Source organism: Octopus sinensis, linkage group LG2 (genome assembly GCF_006345805.1).
Source record: "Octopus sinensis linkage group LG2, ASM634580v1, whole genome shotgun sequence".
Taxonomy (NCBI): domain Eukaryota; kingdom Metazoa; phylum Mollusca; class Cephalopoda; order Octopoda; family Octopodidae; genus Octopus; species Octopus sinensis.
In genome coordinates, this window is record NC_042998.1 from 46,467,064 (window position 1) to 46,481,378 (window position 14,315).

The window sequence follows — 14,315 nt, forward strand, 5'->3', positions numbered from 1 at the left end:
GGCTTAGTGGTTTGGGTGTCAGCATCATGATCGTAAGATTGTGGTTTCGAATCATGGACCGGGCGACGCGTTGTGTTCTTGAGCAAAACACTTCATTTCATGTTGCTCCAGTCCACTCTGTTGGCAAAAATGAGTAACGTTGCGATGGACTGGCGTCCCATCCAGCTGGGGAACACATACGCTATTGAATCCGGGAAACCGGGCCCATGAGCCTGGCTAGGCTTTAAAAGGGCGCATTTATTATTTGTATATATGTATATGGACAGGTCTATGGACTAGAACAGTCACACTCGAATATACTTTATTTTACTTGTATAATGCATCTGCACACATCATACTGAGAGGATTCGCAAGCAGACGTTCATAACTGGGAGTGTCTCTAAATTATTTATTCCCATTACATTTTGATCGAGGGTAGATGAAAGCAATTTTTTCAAAATTAATTTTCATAAATATAACAGAAGATGCATAGATTTATTTCTGTTTCATGTTCCATTTTCGCACACCCGTCAGAGAGTACACAGACAATTGAAGATCCAAAATTGTGCTACAAATCTTTAAGTACTTTTTGTTTAGAGGCAATTTTGACTCCCTAGAGTTCTAGCGACTAGAATAGCTATTAGAGCTTCTTTAAAGATCTAATCTCTCTATATATAAAGCTGAAGTTGTCTGTGTATGGCAGGTTTGGTAGCCTTCAACTAACACTATCTCCTCCGAGACACTGCGCGGCGCAAGTTTACCAAAATTAAGATTATGATAGAAGAAGGCTTGCTCTTCCTTCCGTAGAAGAAAAAGTTCAAATCGGACCATGTTAACACCAAAATTTATTTACATCAAAAAGGTGCTTTTTTTCTATGAAAATCCCTATTTTTTACGATGTTTTTGATTGCTGTGTCGACATTTTTCGGTGTATTTCAATCAGAAAAATGTGAATAACAAGCTACATAATGCAAAATTTTTACTTTTCAAAAATTCCAATTCTAAAGGGTCGAAACAAACCCGAGCAACGCCGGGCGATACTGCTAGCTTTGTATAAAACCATGCGCTCCCGGAACTTCAAGGCCACATAACTAGTTTCGTTCCCGGAACTTCAAAGCCACATTGCACATATAATCAATTCCTGTTCATCCCGCATTAAATCACCATATCTGTTTGTGGCTACATATTTCGGACAGAATGTCTGAAACGTAATGAAGTTTAGGACCTCGCCCAAATAAATCGGGCAGTAACCGGTGGCGGGGTGAGAAATCTTTAACTCATGACTTGGAAGGTCAATACAAACAAGCAACCACCCACTCGTCATCGCGATCGCATATCAAATCTCCATCATCGTTGATGTACAGTAATTAAGTTATTCAGTCATTAACTCGTATCATACGCACACACACACATACTCCCCACACACATGCATGCATGCATACATACAAACATATATATACACGCACATAGAGACATACATTCATACATACGTACCCGTACGTACATATATATATATATATACACACATACAGCCTACATCCATATTACACATGCACATATATACATTTATACATACATACATACATACATACATACATACATACATACATACACATACATACCACACACACACACAAACACACACACACACATATATATACATGCATACATACACATACATCTGTACGCATGTATATAAAAACATACAAGAAAGCATATTCATACATACAAACATTATTGGACATGCATACGTACATTACATACATACACACACATGCATGCATAAATACATACGTACATACATACCTACATTGATATATATACATACATGCATACATATGTACAAACTTACATAAATACATAAAATACATTCATACTTATATGTAGATACGTACATATGCATGCATAAAAACATTCACACACACACACACACACACATATATATATAACATACTTAAATTCATACCTATGCACACACACTCACACACATATGCATATACAAATTCATACATATGCATACACAACACACAAGTCTTGGCATACTTGAATGACGTAAACTAAAAAACAACAATAAAATTTCAAGTGTTTTAAGTTTTTCTTTAATCACTTTACATAACCTTTAATGATATATCTTCCCAAATTTCCCATTTTCTTTACTCTTATTTTTTTCTCTCCTCTCACCGTTTCCTCTGAGTATTAATAACCTAATACTTACCAGGATCTTCAAACCAAAATACCGTCATGCTACACTTAAAAAGTTAAACTCTACTTCTACAGATTATTCCTTTCAACCTCGAGCCCCCACTCATTCTCCAAATGATAACCTTACCTGACTCAACGCCCTTAGACTATTATGTGAGTCACAAGACGCTTACAATGCTTTTACGTGTCACCCCATTGCCAACCCTCATCTGTTTGGAATCTAATTTCTGCTACTGATGTTTCTGCATCTGTTATTGTTGCCATTAGTTTGTTGATTCTTTTGTTCTTACTGTTTGCTTCATTGTTTCGTTTTTATTATTATTATTTATTTTTAAAATTGTCTTCTTTTCTTCTTACGACGTGCAAAAGTCTAAAATTGCAGCTGGTGAGATACAAAAATTTGGACGTGGAGATTAAAAAACTTTACGGTTTAAAGTTTGGCTGTGTAGTTTTGTTTCTTTAAACGTCACAGAGTTCCATGAGGCTTATTGCATCACATTTTTGGCAATGCAAACAGTAATGGATGATGATGATGATGATGAAGAAGAAGATGAGGATGTTGTTGTTGTGATAATGATGATGATGATGATGATGATGACGATAATGACGATGATGATGATAATGATGAAAATAATAATAATGATGATGATAATGATGATGATAATGATGATGATGACAATGACGATGATGATGATGTTGACGATGATGAAAATTATGAAGATGACGTTGTTGTTGATGATAATGAAGATGATGATGATGATGAGGAGGAGGATGAGGATGAGGATGATGACGATGATGACGATGATGACGATAATGATGAAAATAATAATGATGATGATGATAATGATGATGACAACGACGATGATGATGATGCTGACGATGATGAAAATTATGAAGATGACGACTGCAGTATCTTGCCTATCAACGGTATATACACATTAAGTAAGATACACAAATATCTGTTTTAATTTAATACTACTTCAATTGCGTACACCGGATTTTTATTCAGCCCCACAGCTATTCGCAGTATCAGCGAATGCACTATTCACTGTTTTTTATATATTGGAAGCGACAAATTTCGTTTAAGCATGAGGCTGTTTTCGTTAGCCGCTATTAGGATGAGTTTTCGAGATATAGTGTGTGTGTATTTTTCAATATATATATATATATATATAATTAAGGGATGAAACCTCCATAAAGTAATTCAATTAATACTTAAAGATACTATATAAATTTAAATATATCATTATTACCATTTTACTAAAAATTTTTATACTAAATAATATACATTAAAAAGATACGCATTAGAACTACGACACGCGTTTTGCCGTGACAATGTATACGAATCTGCAATATCAAAATATGTGTGTGTGTGTATATATATATATAATATATAACGGGAAGCTTTATGAAAATAAACAAAAGACGAAGGCTGGTGGAATACAAACAAACAATTGTATTAGTATGGCGCTCAGGAATATAAATAAAACAAGTCTTTTACGTTTCGAGCCTACGCTCTTCAACAGAAAGATACACAGAAAAGAAACACGGAAAGAAACAAGGAGAAAAAAAATGCGCGCAGAAGCTAGCGAATCAACATGGCGATCTCTCTCTCTCTATATATATATATATATACATACACATATGTTTGTGTGTTTGTGTTTGTCCCCCACCACTGCTCGACAAACGGTTGTTGGTGTGTTTACAACCCCGTAAAATAACAGTTCGGCGAAACAGACCGATAGAATAAGAACAGGGCTTTAAAAAACAAGTCCTGGGGTCAATTTGTTCGACTAAAATAACTTCAAGGCAGTTCCCCAGCATGGCTGCAGTGAAAAAAAAACAACAAAAAAAGCAATTAAAAGATAAAAGACTGCTTGATTTTGATGATCACAAAGTTTCATTTGTTATTACTGTTTTCAGGATATGATACATCATCATCATCATCATCATCGTCGTCGTCTAACGTCCGCTTTCCATGCTAGCATGGGTTGGACGATATGACTGAGGTCTGGCGAACCAGATGGCTGCACAAGACTCCAATCTGATCTGGCTAAGTTTCTACAGCTGGATGCCCTTCCTAACGCCAACCACTCTGAGAGTGTAGTGGGTGCTTTTACGTGCCACCGGTACGAGGGCCAGTCAGGCGGTACTGGCAATGACCATGCACAGGAGCCAGTCCAGCGGCACTGGTAACGATCTCTCTCGAATACATTCGTATAAAATGTTTAATATCATTTGACTTTGAAATCCATGTTTTAATCCATGTTTTCATGTAAGATTAAACTATTGGCGAAGTCCGTCACAATCACTGAACAAAAGCATATACGAAAACAAATCAATGATCAATATGTTCTGTCTGTGCTAACGTTAAGCCCACATAAACATGCATAAATAAACGTCTTAGAAAACGTGATGTATGGATCATGTTTGCCTTGAGCTCATAGCTTAAACGGCGCAGCGATTCGTCCCTTGATCAAACCTGTCAGCCTGGTTTCATTCGCTTTCCATTATCCATTTTTTGTTTCTCTTCCTTCACCTTTTCTTTCTTACGCACTCCTCACGCGCTCATTGATGAACACCTTTATTCCTACTACATCGTTTAGGGTCAAACAAGCTAACACGCGTGTCCGTTTGTCTTTCTGCTCGTATGTGTGTGTGTGTGTGTGTGTTTGTGTGTGTCTATGCATAAATATATACATATATCTATATACATATGTATATATACATATGTATATATACATATGTATATATATATATGTATTCTCTCTCTCTCTCTCTCTCTCTCTCTCTCTATATATATATATATATATATATATATATATACATATATATGTATGCACACACACACACACACACACACACACATATATATATACATACATATATATAAATGTATGTATATATATATGTGTGAATGTATTTATATATATATGTATATATATATATACATGTACATACATGTATATATATATACATACACCCATATATATATACATACATAGACCCATATATATATATATATATATATATATTTATAAATGAGGGTGAAAAATTGATATTAATTTAATAATACCATTAATTTAACACCAAGTGGCTTAGCACGTAAAACTAGGGAGATAATACAAATTTATACATAAATTATTAGAATAGTGGTAACTCTAATAATTTACGTATATATATATATACATAAATACATACACACACATATAGTGTATGCGCATTGACGTACGTATGCATGCATGATATTCTGTTTGTCTATGTCTTACAGCATGTGTGTATCCGGAAGTATATGGAAGAATGCGTACGTGTGTGTATGTGTGTATATATATATATATATATATATATATATATATATACACGCACACTTGTACGCACATATATACATGCACATATGTACGCATTCAAGCATATCTGTCTGTATGTAAATATGTATGAATTCTTGTATGTATGTATGTATGTATGTATGTATGTATGTATGTATGTATGTATGCATGAATGTATGTATGTATGTATGTATGTATGTATGTATGTATGTATGTATGTATGTATGTATGTATGCCCTCTTAGATATCAAGTATTGCAGATCTAGATTTACCCTATTGCTTCCATCATCAGCAGCACTACCATTCGCCACTGCCTTCAATACCAGCACCACCACCAGCACCACCAGCACCACCAGCACCAGCACCAGCACCACCACCAGCACCACCACCAGCACCACCAGCACCAGCACCACCGCCGCCGCCGCCGCCGCCGCCGCCGCCGCCACCACCACCACCACCACTTCTTACAACGACGACGACGACAATAACGACGGCGACGGCGGCGACCCAAATCTCCGTCATTTATAACAAGAGTATAATCTTTCTTTTTCTCTTCTTTTTCCCTCACTTTATCCATTTTGTGGTTGTTTTTTACTTCTGATTTCATTTCTAAGCAAGTGAACCACCCGTATACTACAACTTACACAATACCCAACCACCGGATGTATTATGATTACTTTTTACACCACCTACCTCACCTTTCACCTCTTCTCCTCCATTCACTTCTGTCACTTCTCTCCTCCCACCGCTCACTACACCGCCTCTCTCTCCTCTCTCCCCTCCTCACGTTTCTTACCTGTCCTACCAATCTTACCTGTCTGTCGTTATTATTGACACTAAGTGAGCGACGTTTCTACTAACACATTACGTTTTACTTCAAATTCATACCCACACTTCTCTCTCTCATTCTCTGTCTCTGTCTCTGTCTCTGTCTGTCTCTCTCTCTCTCTCTATATATATATATATATACATACATACATACATATATATATATATATATATATGTGTGTGTGTGTGTGTGTATGTACACAGGGGTTGGACAAAATAATGGAAACACCTTAAAATTTCAAACAAAATTTATTTTAATATGGGGTAGGACTGCCTTTGGCAGTAATTACAGCTTGAATTCTACGAGGTATGGACTAGTACAAAGTTTGAATTGTTTTCAAGGGAAGTTTTGGCTATTCTTCAACTAAAACAGTCTCCAGTTCTTGTAGTGATGATGGTGGAGGATATCGACTCCTTCTTTTTCTAAAATGTAACATAAATGTTCAATAATATTGAGATCTGGGGACTGCGGTGGCTAGATAAGATGTTCAATTTTACTAGAATGTTCCTCGTGCCATTCAGTAACAACTTTAGCTGTGTGAATTGGTACATTATCATCCTGAAAGATTGTGTTTTCCTCCGGAAACAGTTCCGCAACCATGGGATGAATGCTTAAATAGTCATGAATATTTATTCTGCCATGAAAGGAAACCATTGGGTTAGTGGATTTCCAAGATATAGTGCTCCAGATCATCACAGATCCTCCATGTTTAACAAGTGAAAGAAGGCAGTCTGGGTCAAATGTTTCTTTTGGCTGTCTCTACACGTATACTCGGCCGGTGGTCGGAAACAAGGTAAACGATGACTCGTCCGAGAAAATAACATTCTTCCACTGCTCTAGGGACCAATACTGTAGGTTTTTACTCCACTCTAAACGCTTTGCAACGTAGTGGTTTTCTGATTGCAGCCCTCCCGTGAAATACGGCTTTGTGCAGCTCCCGGCGAACAGTTTTTGTGGAAACCGGATTCTCGAGGTGGTCATTAAGCTCTGCAGTAATTTCCGGAGCTGTATTTTTGTGATCTTTCTAACAATTCGCGTAAGTGTCCGACGGTCCCTATCTGAAAGTTTTGGTTTTCTTCCGGAGTTTTCTTTCGACGAGGATGTTCTTCCCTCTTTCTCAAAGGCTGTCATAACTTTCGAGATAGTACTTCTTGATACATCAAACATGTCGGGTGTTTCGTTACGCTAGCACCTACCATACAAGCATCAACAATTTGAGCTCTTTGAAAGTCCGATAGATCTGTTATTTTAATGAATTTTAATTACCTTTTTCTGATGACATCAGAAAAGAAACAACAATTTTAGCAAAACATATTAAGTAACACTAACAATAAATAAAAAAACATAAAAATAAAGAAGTTTTTGACGGTTTTATAGATATTTCAAAATTATGATGCTATGATGCTAGGTGTTTCCATTATTTTGTCCATCCCGTACACACACACACACACACACACACACTCACACACACATATAATATATGTGCATATATAAATACATACATGTACATGCCTACATATATATGTGCCGGCTACCGACACATGGCCTGTGTCCGTATACTGTGAGCAGCATAGACATATGTGTGTGTGTATGTGTGTGTGTGTGTGTGTGTGTGTGTGTGTGTGTGTGTGCGTGCGTGTGTGTGTGTGTGTGTGTGTGTGTATGTGTGCGTCTTTGTGTTTTGTCACCACCACCGCTTGACAACGGTGTAGGTTTGCTTGCGTCACATTAACTTAGCAGTTCGATAAAAAGATACCAATATCATAAGTGTCAGGCTCAGAGAAAAATTCGACTGAATTCTTCAAGGCAATGCCCCGGCATGGCCGCAGTCTAATCGGTGAAACAAGCAAAAGATAAGAGAAAGATAAAAGACAGTGTACTCTTAGATATCTTTTACCAATTATTTGTTTCAGTCACAACTTTCATGGATGTAACTGACGGTTCATAGCTTGGAACACTTTAGATCATAAATTTGCTCAATCACAGTAGAACGTAAACGTCGCCCTTTTCAAGCCTAGCTAGGCTCAAGGGCCCGGTTTTCCGGTTTCTGTGGCGTATGTGTTCCTCGCAGCTGGATGGGACGCCAGTCCATAGCAGCGTCACTCAAGAATCAGGAAGAGAGAGAGTGAAAGAAAGTTGTGGCGAAAGAGTACAACAGGGGTCACCACCATCCACTGCCGGAGCGTCGTGGAGCTTTTAGGTGTTTTCGCTCAATAAACACACACACAGCGCCCGGTCTGGGAATCGAAACCGTGATCTTCCGACCGCGAGTCCGCTGCCCTAACCACTGGGCCATTGCGCCTCCACCAATCACAGTATACCTGGGGTTAAACAGGAACGATAGCAGCAGCAGCACAGCAACAACAACAACAACAACAACTACTACTACTACTACTACTACTACTACTACTACTACTACTACTGCTGCTGCTGCTGCTGCTGTTGCTCCTGCTGCTGCTTGTACTACTACTACTACTACTACTACTACTACTACTACTACTACTACTGCTACTGCTACTGCTACTACTACTACTACTACTACAGGTTCAGAGCCGGAACCCTTTTGATTCTAAGTCTGCTCAATCGGGATTGACCCGAAATTAAATAACAACGACGGAACACGATGACGACCACAAGGTAAACCAATGAAACAGTCGTTTACAAAGGGGTCACCAAGCCTACCATTAATAACAGCAAAAATGAATTTGAATAAGTATCGGTCACACGAAAGAATGTAGTCCAATGTCTGACAAATAAATAAATAAATAAATGAATGAATAATAGAAAACAGAAAACAAAAGTAAAAACCGGATGTCATGACTGGAATGCCTTCGATTATAGGATCTACTCAATCAGAAATGACGTGGAATAAAATAGCAACCACGTTAACTCTCACTACCTCAGTTCTCACTTTTGCAATGAACCTGCCGATGCCACCACCAATATGGTTCCCATAACCACCGCCGTCCATTTCCAGTGACTTCGAGAGCCACCTCCCAGTGGTGTCGGGCGTCAACGAAGAGGCCTCGACTACAACAAGACGACCAAAGTTTTTTCTTTTTCCAAGGTCTGGGGTCTAGACCATCACCTAATCACCCTTACCCGTCTTGTTGCTTAACAACAACAACAACAACAACATAACCACCGTCACAACTATCGCTGCAATCTTATAAGCCACACACCTAAATCCCAAGCGCCGAGATCATTTAATAGCTCTGGTACTGAAATTGTAGAGCAACGTGATGTAAATCTCCGTTCGACCGATGAGGTGTGATTCCTTAGTCACAGTTTGTTGTATACAGTTTGGTTCTTTTTTTCAGTCTGGTACTTAGCCTATTGTTCTCTTTTACAGAACTGTTAAGTTATAGGGAGTTAAACGAACACACACCGGTTGTCAAGTGGTGGTGGTGGTGAGTAAACACAAACATAAAGGCACAAACACATTGACATCTGTCTGTCTGTCTATCTATCTATCTATCTATCTATCTATCTATCTATCTATCTATCTATCTATCTATCTATCTATCTATCTATCTATGTGTGCCTGTTTGTGTTTCTGTGTGTGTGTGTGTGTGTCTGTCGGTTTTTCTTTCTCTCTCTCTCTCTCTCTCTCTCTCTCTATATATATATATATATATATATAAAGAAAGAGAAAGAGAGAGAGAAAGGAAGAGATAGATAGATAAATAGATTGATAGATAGATGCATAAATGTATATGAATATATGATAATATAAATAATATATATTCTGTTGTGTCTGGGGAGAGTCATTCTCTTTTAGTGCCTTATTATTTAAATAATAAGTCACTAAAAGAGAATGACTCTCCCCAGACAGAATATGCTTCAACACACGAACTCATACAAAGAATCTTGCGAACCAAATCCCAAAACGAAAAAATAATATAAAAATATATGCATACATACATACATACATACATACATACATACATACATACATACATGTACATACCTAAGGAGCATTCCAGAAGTTTTGAGACGTTTTCAGGGGAGGCTTTCATTAATTTCAAAGAAGTATAAGACTCCTGTCTCCTTCAAAGTAGGATCCTTTGACTTCAATGCACTTGTTGCAGCGCTCTGGCTACTTTGTGTAGACCCCCATGGAAGTCCCCCGAAATGAAATGTCTAAGACTCTTGTCACAGCCTCCTTCATCTCCTTCAGCTTGGTGAACAACCATAAGCCACAGTGAGCAAGGTCTGATCTGTAGAGAAGATGAGGGGCAGTTTTGATGTCCATCTCTGTCAAGTAGTTGGCTACCAGGATGGAATTGTAGGCTGGTGCATTGTCCTGGTAAAGGTGTTCTGGCCTTTTGCAATGAAATCTTTTCCGAGAGTCCCTCAAACCCTCCACAAAGTATTATTTGTTGACTGTCTGGACAGAAGGAACCCAGTGGATGTAAATGATGCCCTGCAGTCAAAAAAGAGGAGCATCATTAGCTTCCTGGTGAACTTGCTTCGCCTGGCTTCGTGTACCAGCGAAAAACAGGTGTTCGGGTCTTACAAGTTACTCCATAAGCAGCGTGGAGCATTTCATAAGTTTCTATAACGTTTTTCCCCCACCCGCCCAGTTTAACACATAGCTTTATTGCATGGCGAGCTTCCTAACATCCTGCATTCTGAAAACTAGTCAGCTGTGAATATCATTGTTTACTAGGGTGCGTTCAATGTTAGCAAGTCAGTTTATTAGATATATAGTAACGATACACTAGAATTACAATAATTTAGGGCACTTATAACTGCATCGCCTAAAACTACGTCAAAGGTTTTGGAATGCACCTCGCCTATCCGTCTTCGAAATCTACTTACAAGGTATTGGTTGACTCGGGGCTATAGTCGTAGACACTTACCCAAGGTGCCACGCAGTAAGACTGAACCCGGAACCATGTGGCTGGGAAGCAAACTTCTTACCATACTGCCACATATTTACCGTAAGTATTAACCATTCGGAGAACAATGAACTGGCAGAATCGGTACCGCGCCGGATAAATTGCGTAGCGGCATTTCTTCTGGCTTTACTTCCTGAGTTCAAATGACACCGAGGTCAATTTTGCCTTTCGTACTTTCGTGGTCGATAAGATAAGTACCAATTAAGTATTGGAGTCGATGTAATTGACTTGTCCTCCTGTTTATCATGATTTCAAATTCTGGCTCAAGGGGAGAGGGGTAAGTCGATTAGATCGACCCCAGTGTTTAACTAGTACTTATTTTATCGACACCGAAATTATGAAAAGTAAAGTTGGCCTCGATGGAATTTGAACTCTGCTCGTACAGACAGACGAAACGCCGCTTAGCATTCAGCCCGTCATGCTAACGATTATTCCAGCTCGCCGCCTTCCTCCTGCCTATAATAGAAATAAAGAATTATTAACTATCCGGGTAAATTTAGTAAATAAATGAAATAAGTTCTTGAGTGGTGATGTACGTTTTGATGTTTCGAACCGGACCCTTCACTAAAGAAAATAAGCAGAGTTTTCTGTCTGTTTTGAAAATCATTATTAGTTTTTATCAATATTATCTTTGATAAAATCATAGGAGACACAATTTCTCCGATAAATCACTCTTTTCAGGTTTGCTGTCATTTAGTTAAAACTCAATAATGAGATATTTTACAGAATTTAATTTTTGATTATGTTGTGTGTGTGTGTGCGTGTGTGCGTATGTGTGCGTGTGCGTGCGTGTGTGTTTGTGTATATATATATATATATATATAAACACATATATATATGCATACATGTACATATATATATGTATTATATATATATATATATATATATACATATTATAGGTAGGTTACTGATCCAATAGCCGCCATCAGCAAAATAATTGCCCGGCATTATCTTCAGTAGCCGAGAGACTTAGACTTATACAAAAAAAAAACAAAAAAAAACAAAAAAAAACAAAAACAGAATACTTTTGTGGCCTAGGTCATTTGCATGATTTAAGCAAAAATGAGCTAAGAAAAATAACTCACTGTGGCCAATGGTATGTATTTGAACAACATAGACAAATACGGCGTCTTCAACGGGAGAGCCCATCATATTTATATATGAAAAAATGCAGGAGAATTTATTTTGGGGTTTAAAAATGCATCTGAATCTCAAAACGTGTTGTCGCTTTTAAATTATGTAACAGATTTATTCAAATACCAAACCGGTTTCGACAATTTTTTGCTTATCAACGGTACAAATAAATAAATAAAGGGTTTAAGAGAGTTTAAAGTTATAAGGGAAAAATCGGAAAAACGTGTTTGAACGATCAAATCACAGAAATTTCAATGAGTTTCCTAGGGATAGATAGTAATATATGTGTAAATGTTCGGTGAAGATTATGAAAAAATGTACGTTATTGAAAGTTGAGTCATATTGAGTTTTTATAAAAACGCAGGGAAGAAAAAGAAAAAAAGATGAAGAGAAAGAAAAAGGTTCTTTTTACAATTTCTGTCGAGGTGCGTGTAGTTATTTTCTCAATTTTAGTCGAAGCATCCGGGTCTATTCACCTTATTAAGATTTTAGAGTTCGAAATGGCATAAGTCCAAATATTTTAGTATTCTTTTATTCTATTACTTGTTTCAGTCATTTGACTACGGCCATGCTGGATCACCGCGTTTGGTCGAACAAATCGACCCCAGGACTTATTCTTTGTAAGCCTCGTACTTATTCTATCAGTCACTTTTGCCGAACCGCTAAGTTACCGGGACGTAAACACACCAACATCGGTTGTCAAGCGATGGTGGGAACAAACACACACACGCAAATATATATATATACGACTGGCATCTTTCAGTTTCCGTCTACCAAATCCACTCATAAGGCTTTGGTCGGCCCGAGACTACAGTAGAAGACACTTTCCCAAGGTGCCACGCAGTGGGACTGAACACAGAACCATGTGGTTGGGAAGCAAGCTTCTTACCACACAGCCACTCCTGCGCCTGATATACATGTTTTTATGGTAAAGGATCTAGTTTTGATCAGTTACAATTTTGATGACGTCTTTTTGTTTTTCTTGACCAAAACATCCACGAGAAAAACAACAAAAAAATAAACGTCATCAAAATTGCCATTACTGACCTTGAAATTGGGTTTCAAAGTTTCGTTCCGGAGATTTATCATTGAGGATGCTCATCAGATTTCGATCAAGGTGCTTTACGAGAATTAGTGGATTCAGTCCTTGTAAAAGTGGTCGGGAATTAGTAATTGACTTCAATACATATCAATCCACCATCTGCTGCTACTAGGAAAAGATAGGAAAAGTCAGTAAGCTGGGTATTTGGGTTCCCCATACTATTGGGGAAAAGGATAGGAAATATCGCAAGTCCATAACGACAAGGCAGAGAAATGATCTATTTCTCAATAATATCATTACAGGTGATAAAAAATGGGTCTTTTATGATATTGTTCAACGCAAAAGTCAGTAGTTTGACAAGAATCTTCACAACCTACCTCAAAAGCTGAGCTTCATGGAAAGAAAGTTATGCTGTGTGTAAAATAGGATCACCGCGGTACAATTCATTTAGTTTTTAAAATGCAATCAAACACTAAATGCCGACTTATACTCTCAGCAGCTGTAATGTGTGCATGAAAATCTTTTAAGAAAACGCCTTGCACTCGTCAATAGGAGAAACGTTGTACTTCTCCATGGATTTCTTTATTAGCCACGCAGGGCCGAACACAGAGGGGGCAATACGATATAGAATTTTTCCTTTTCGAAATCGATCAAAAAGGAAAGAAAAACTCTCTTTTTTTGGACGTGTAAACAGGGAAATAACACAAAAGTTGTTGTTAACAATAAGAGTTCCCAAAAGGAGGAGAAAATGTAATATTAACTAGGTTTATCTGTGGAAAGAAAAATCTACGGGAACTAAAAAGAAAGACATGAGAGCAAGGCACTCTTTCTCTCTTTGTTTTATAGGATCATGCTCAAGGTGGTTCCGTTATTTATTCGTACCATCCTTGCCATATTCA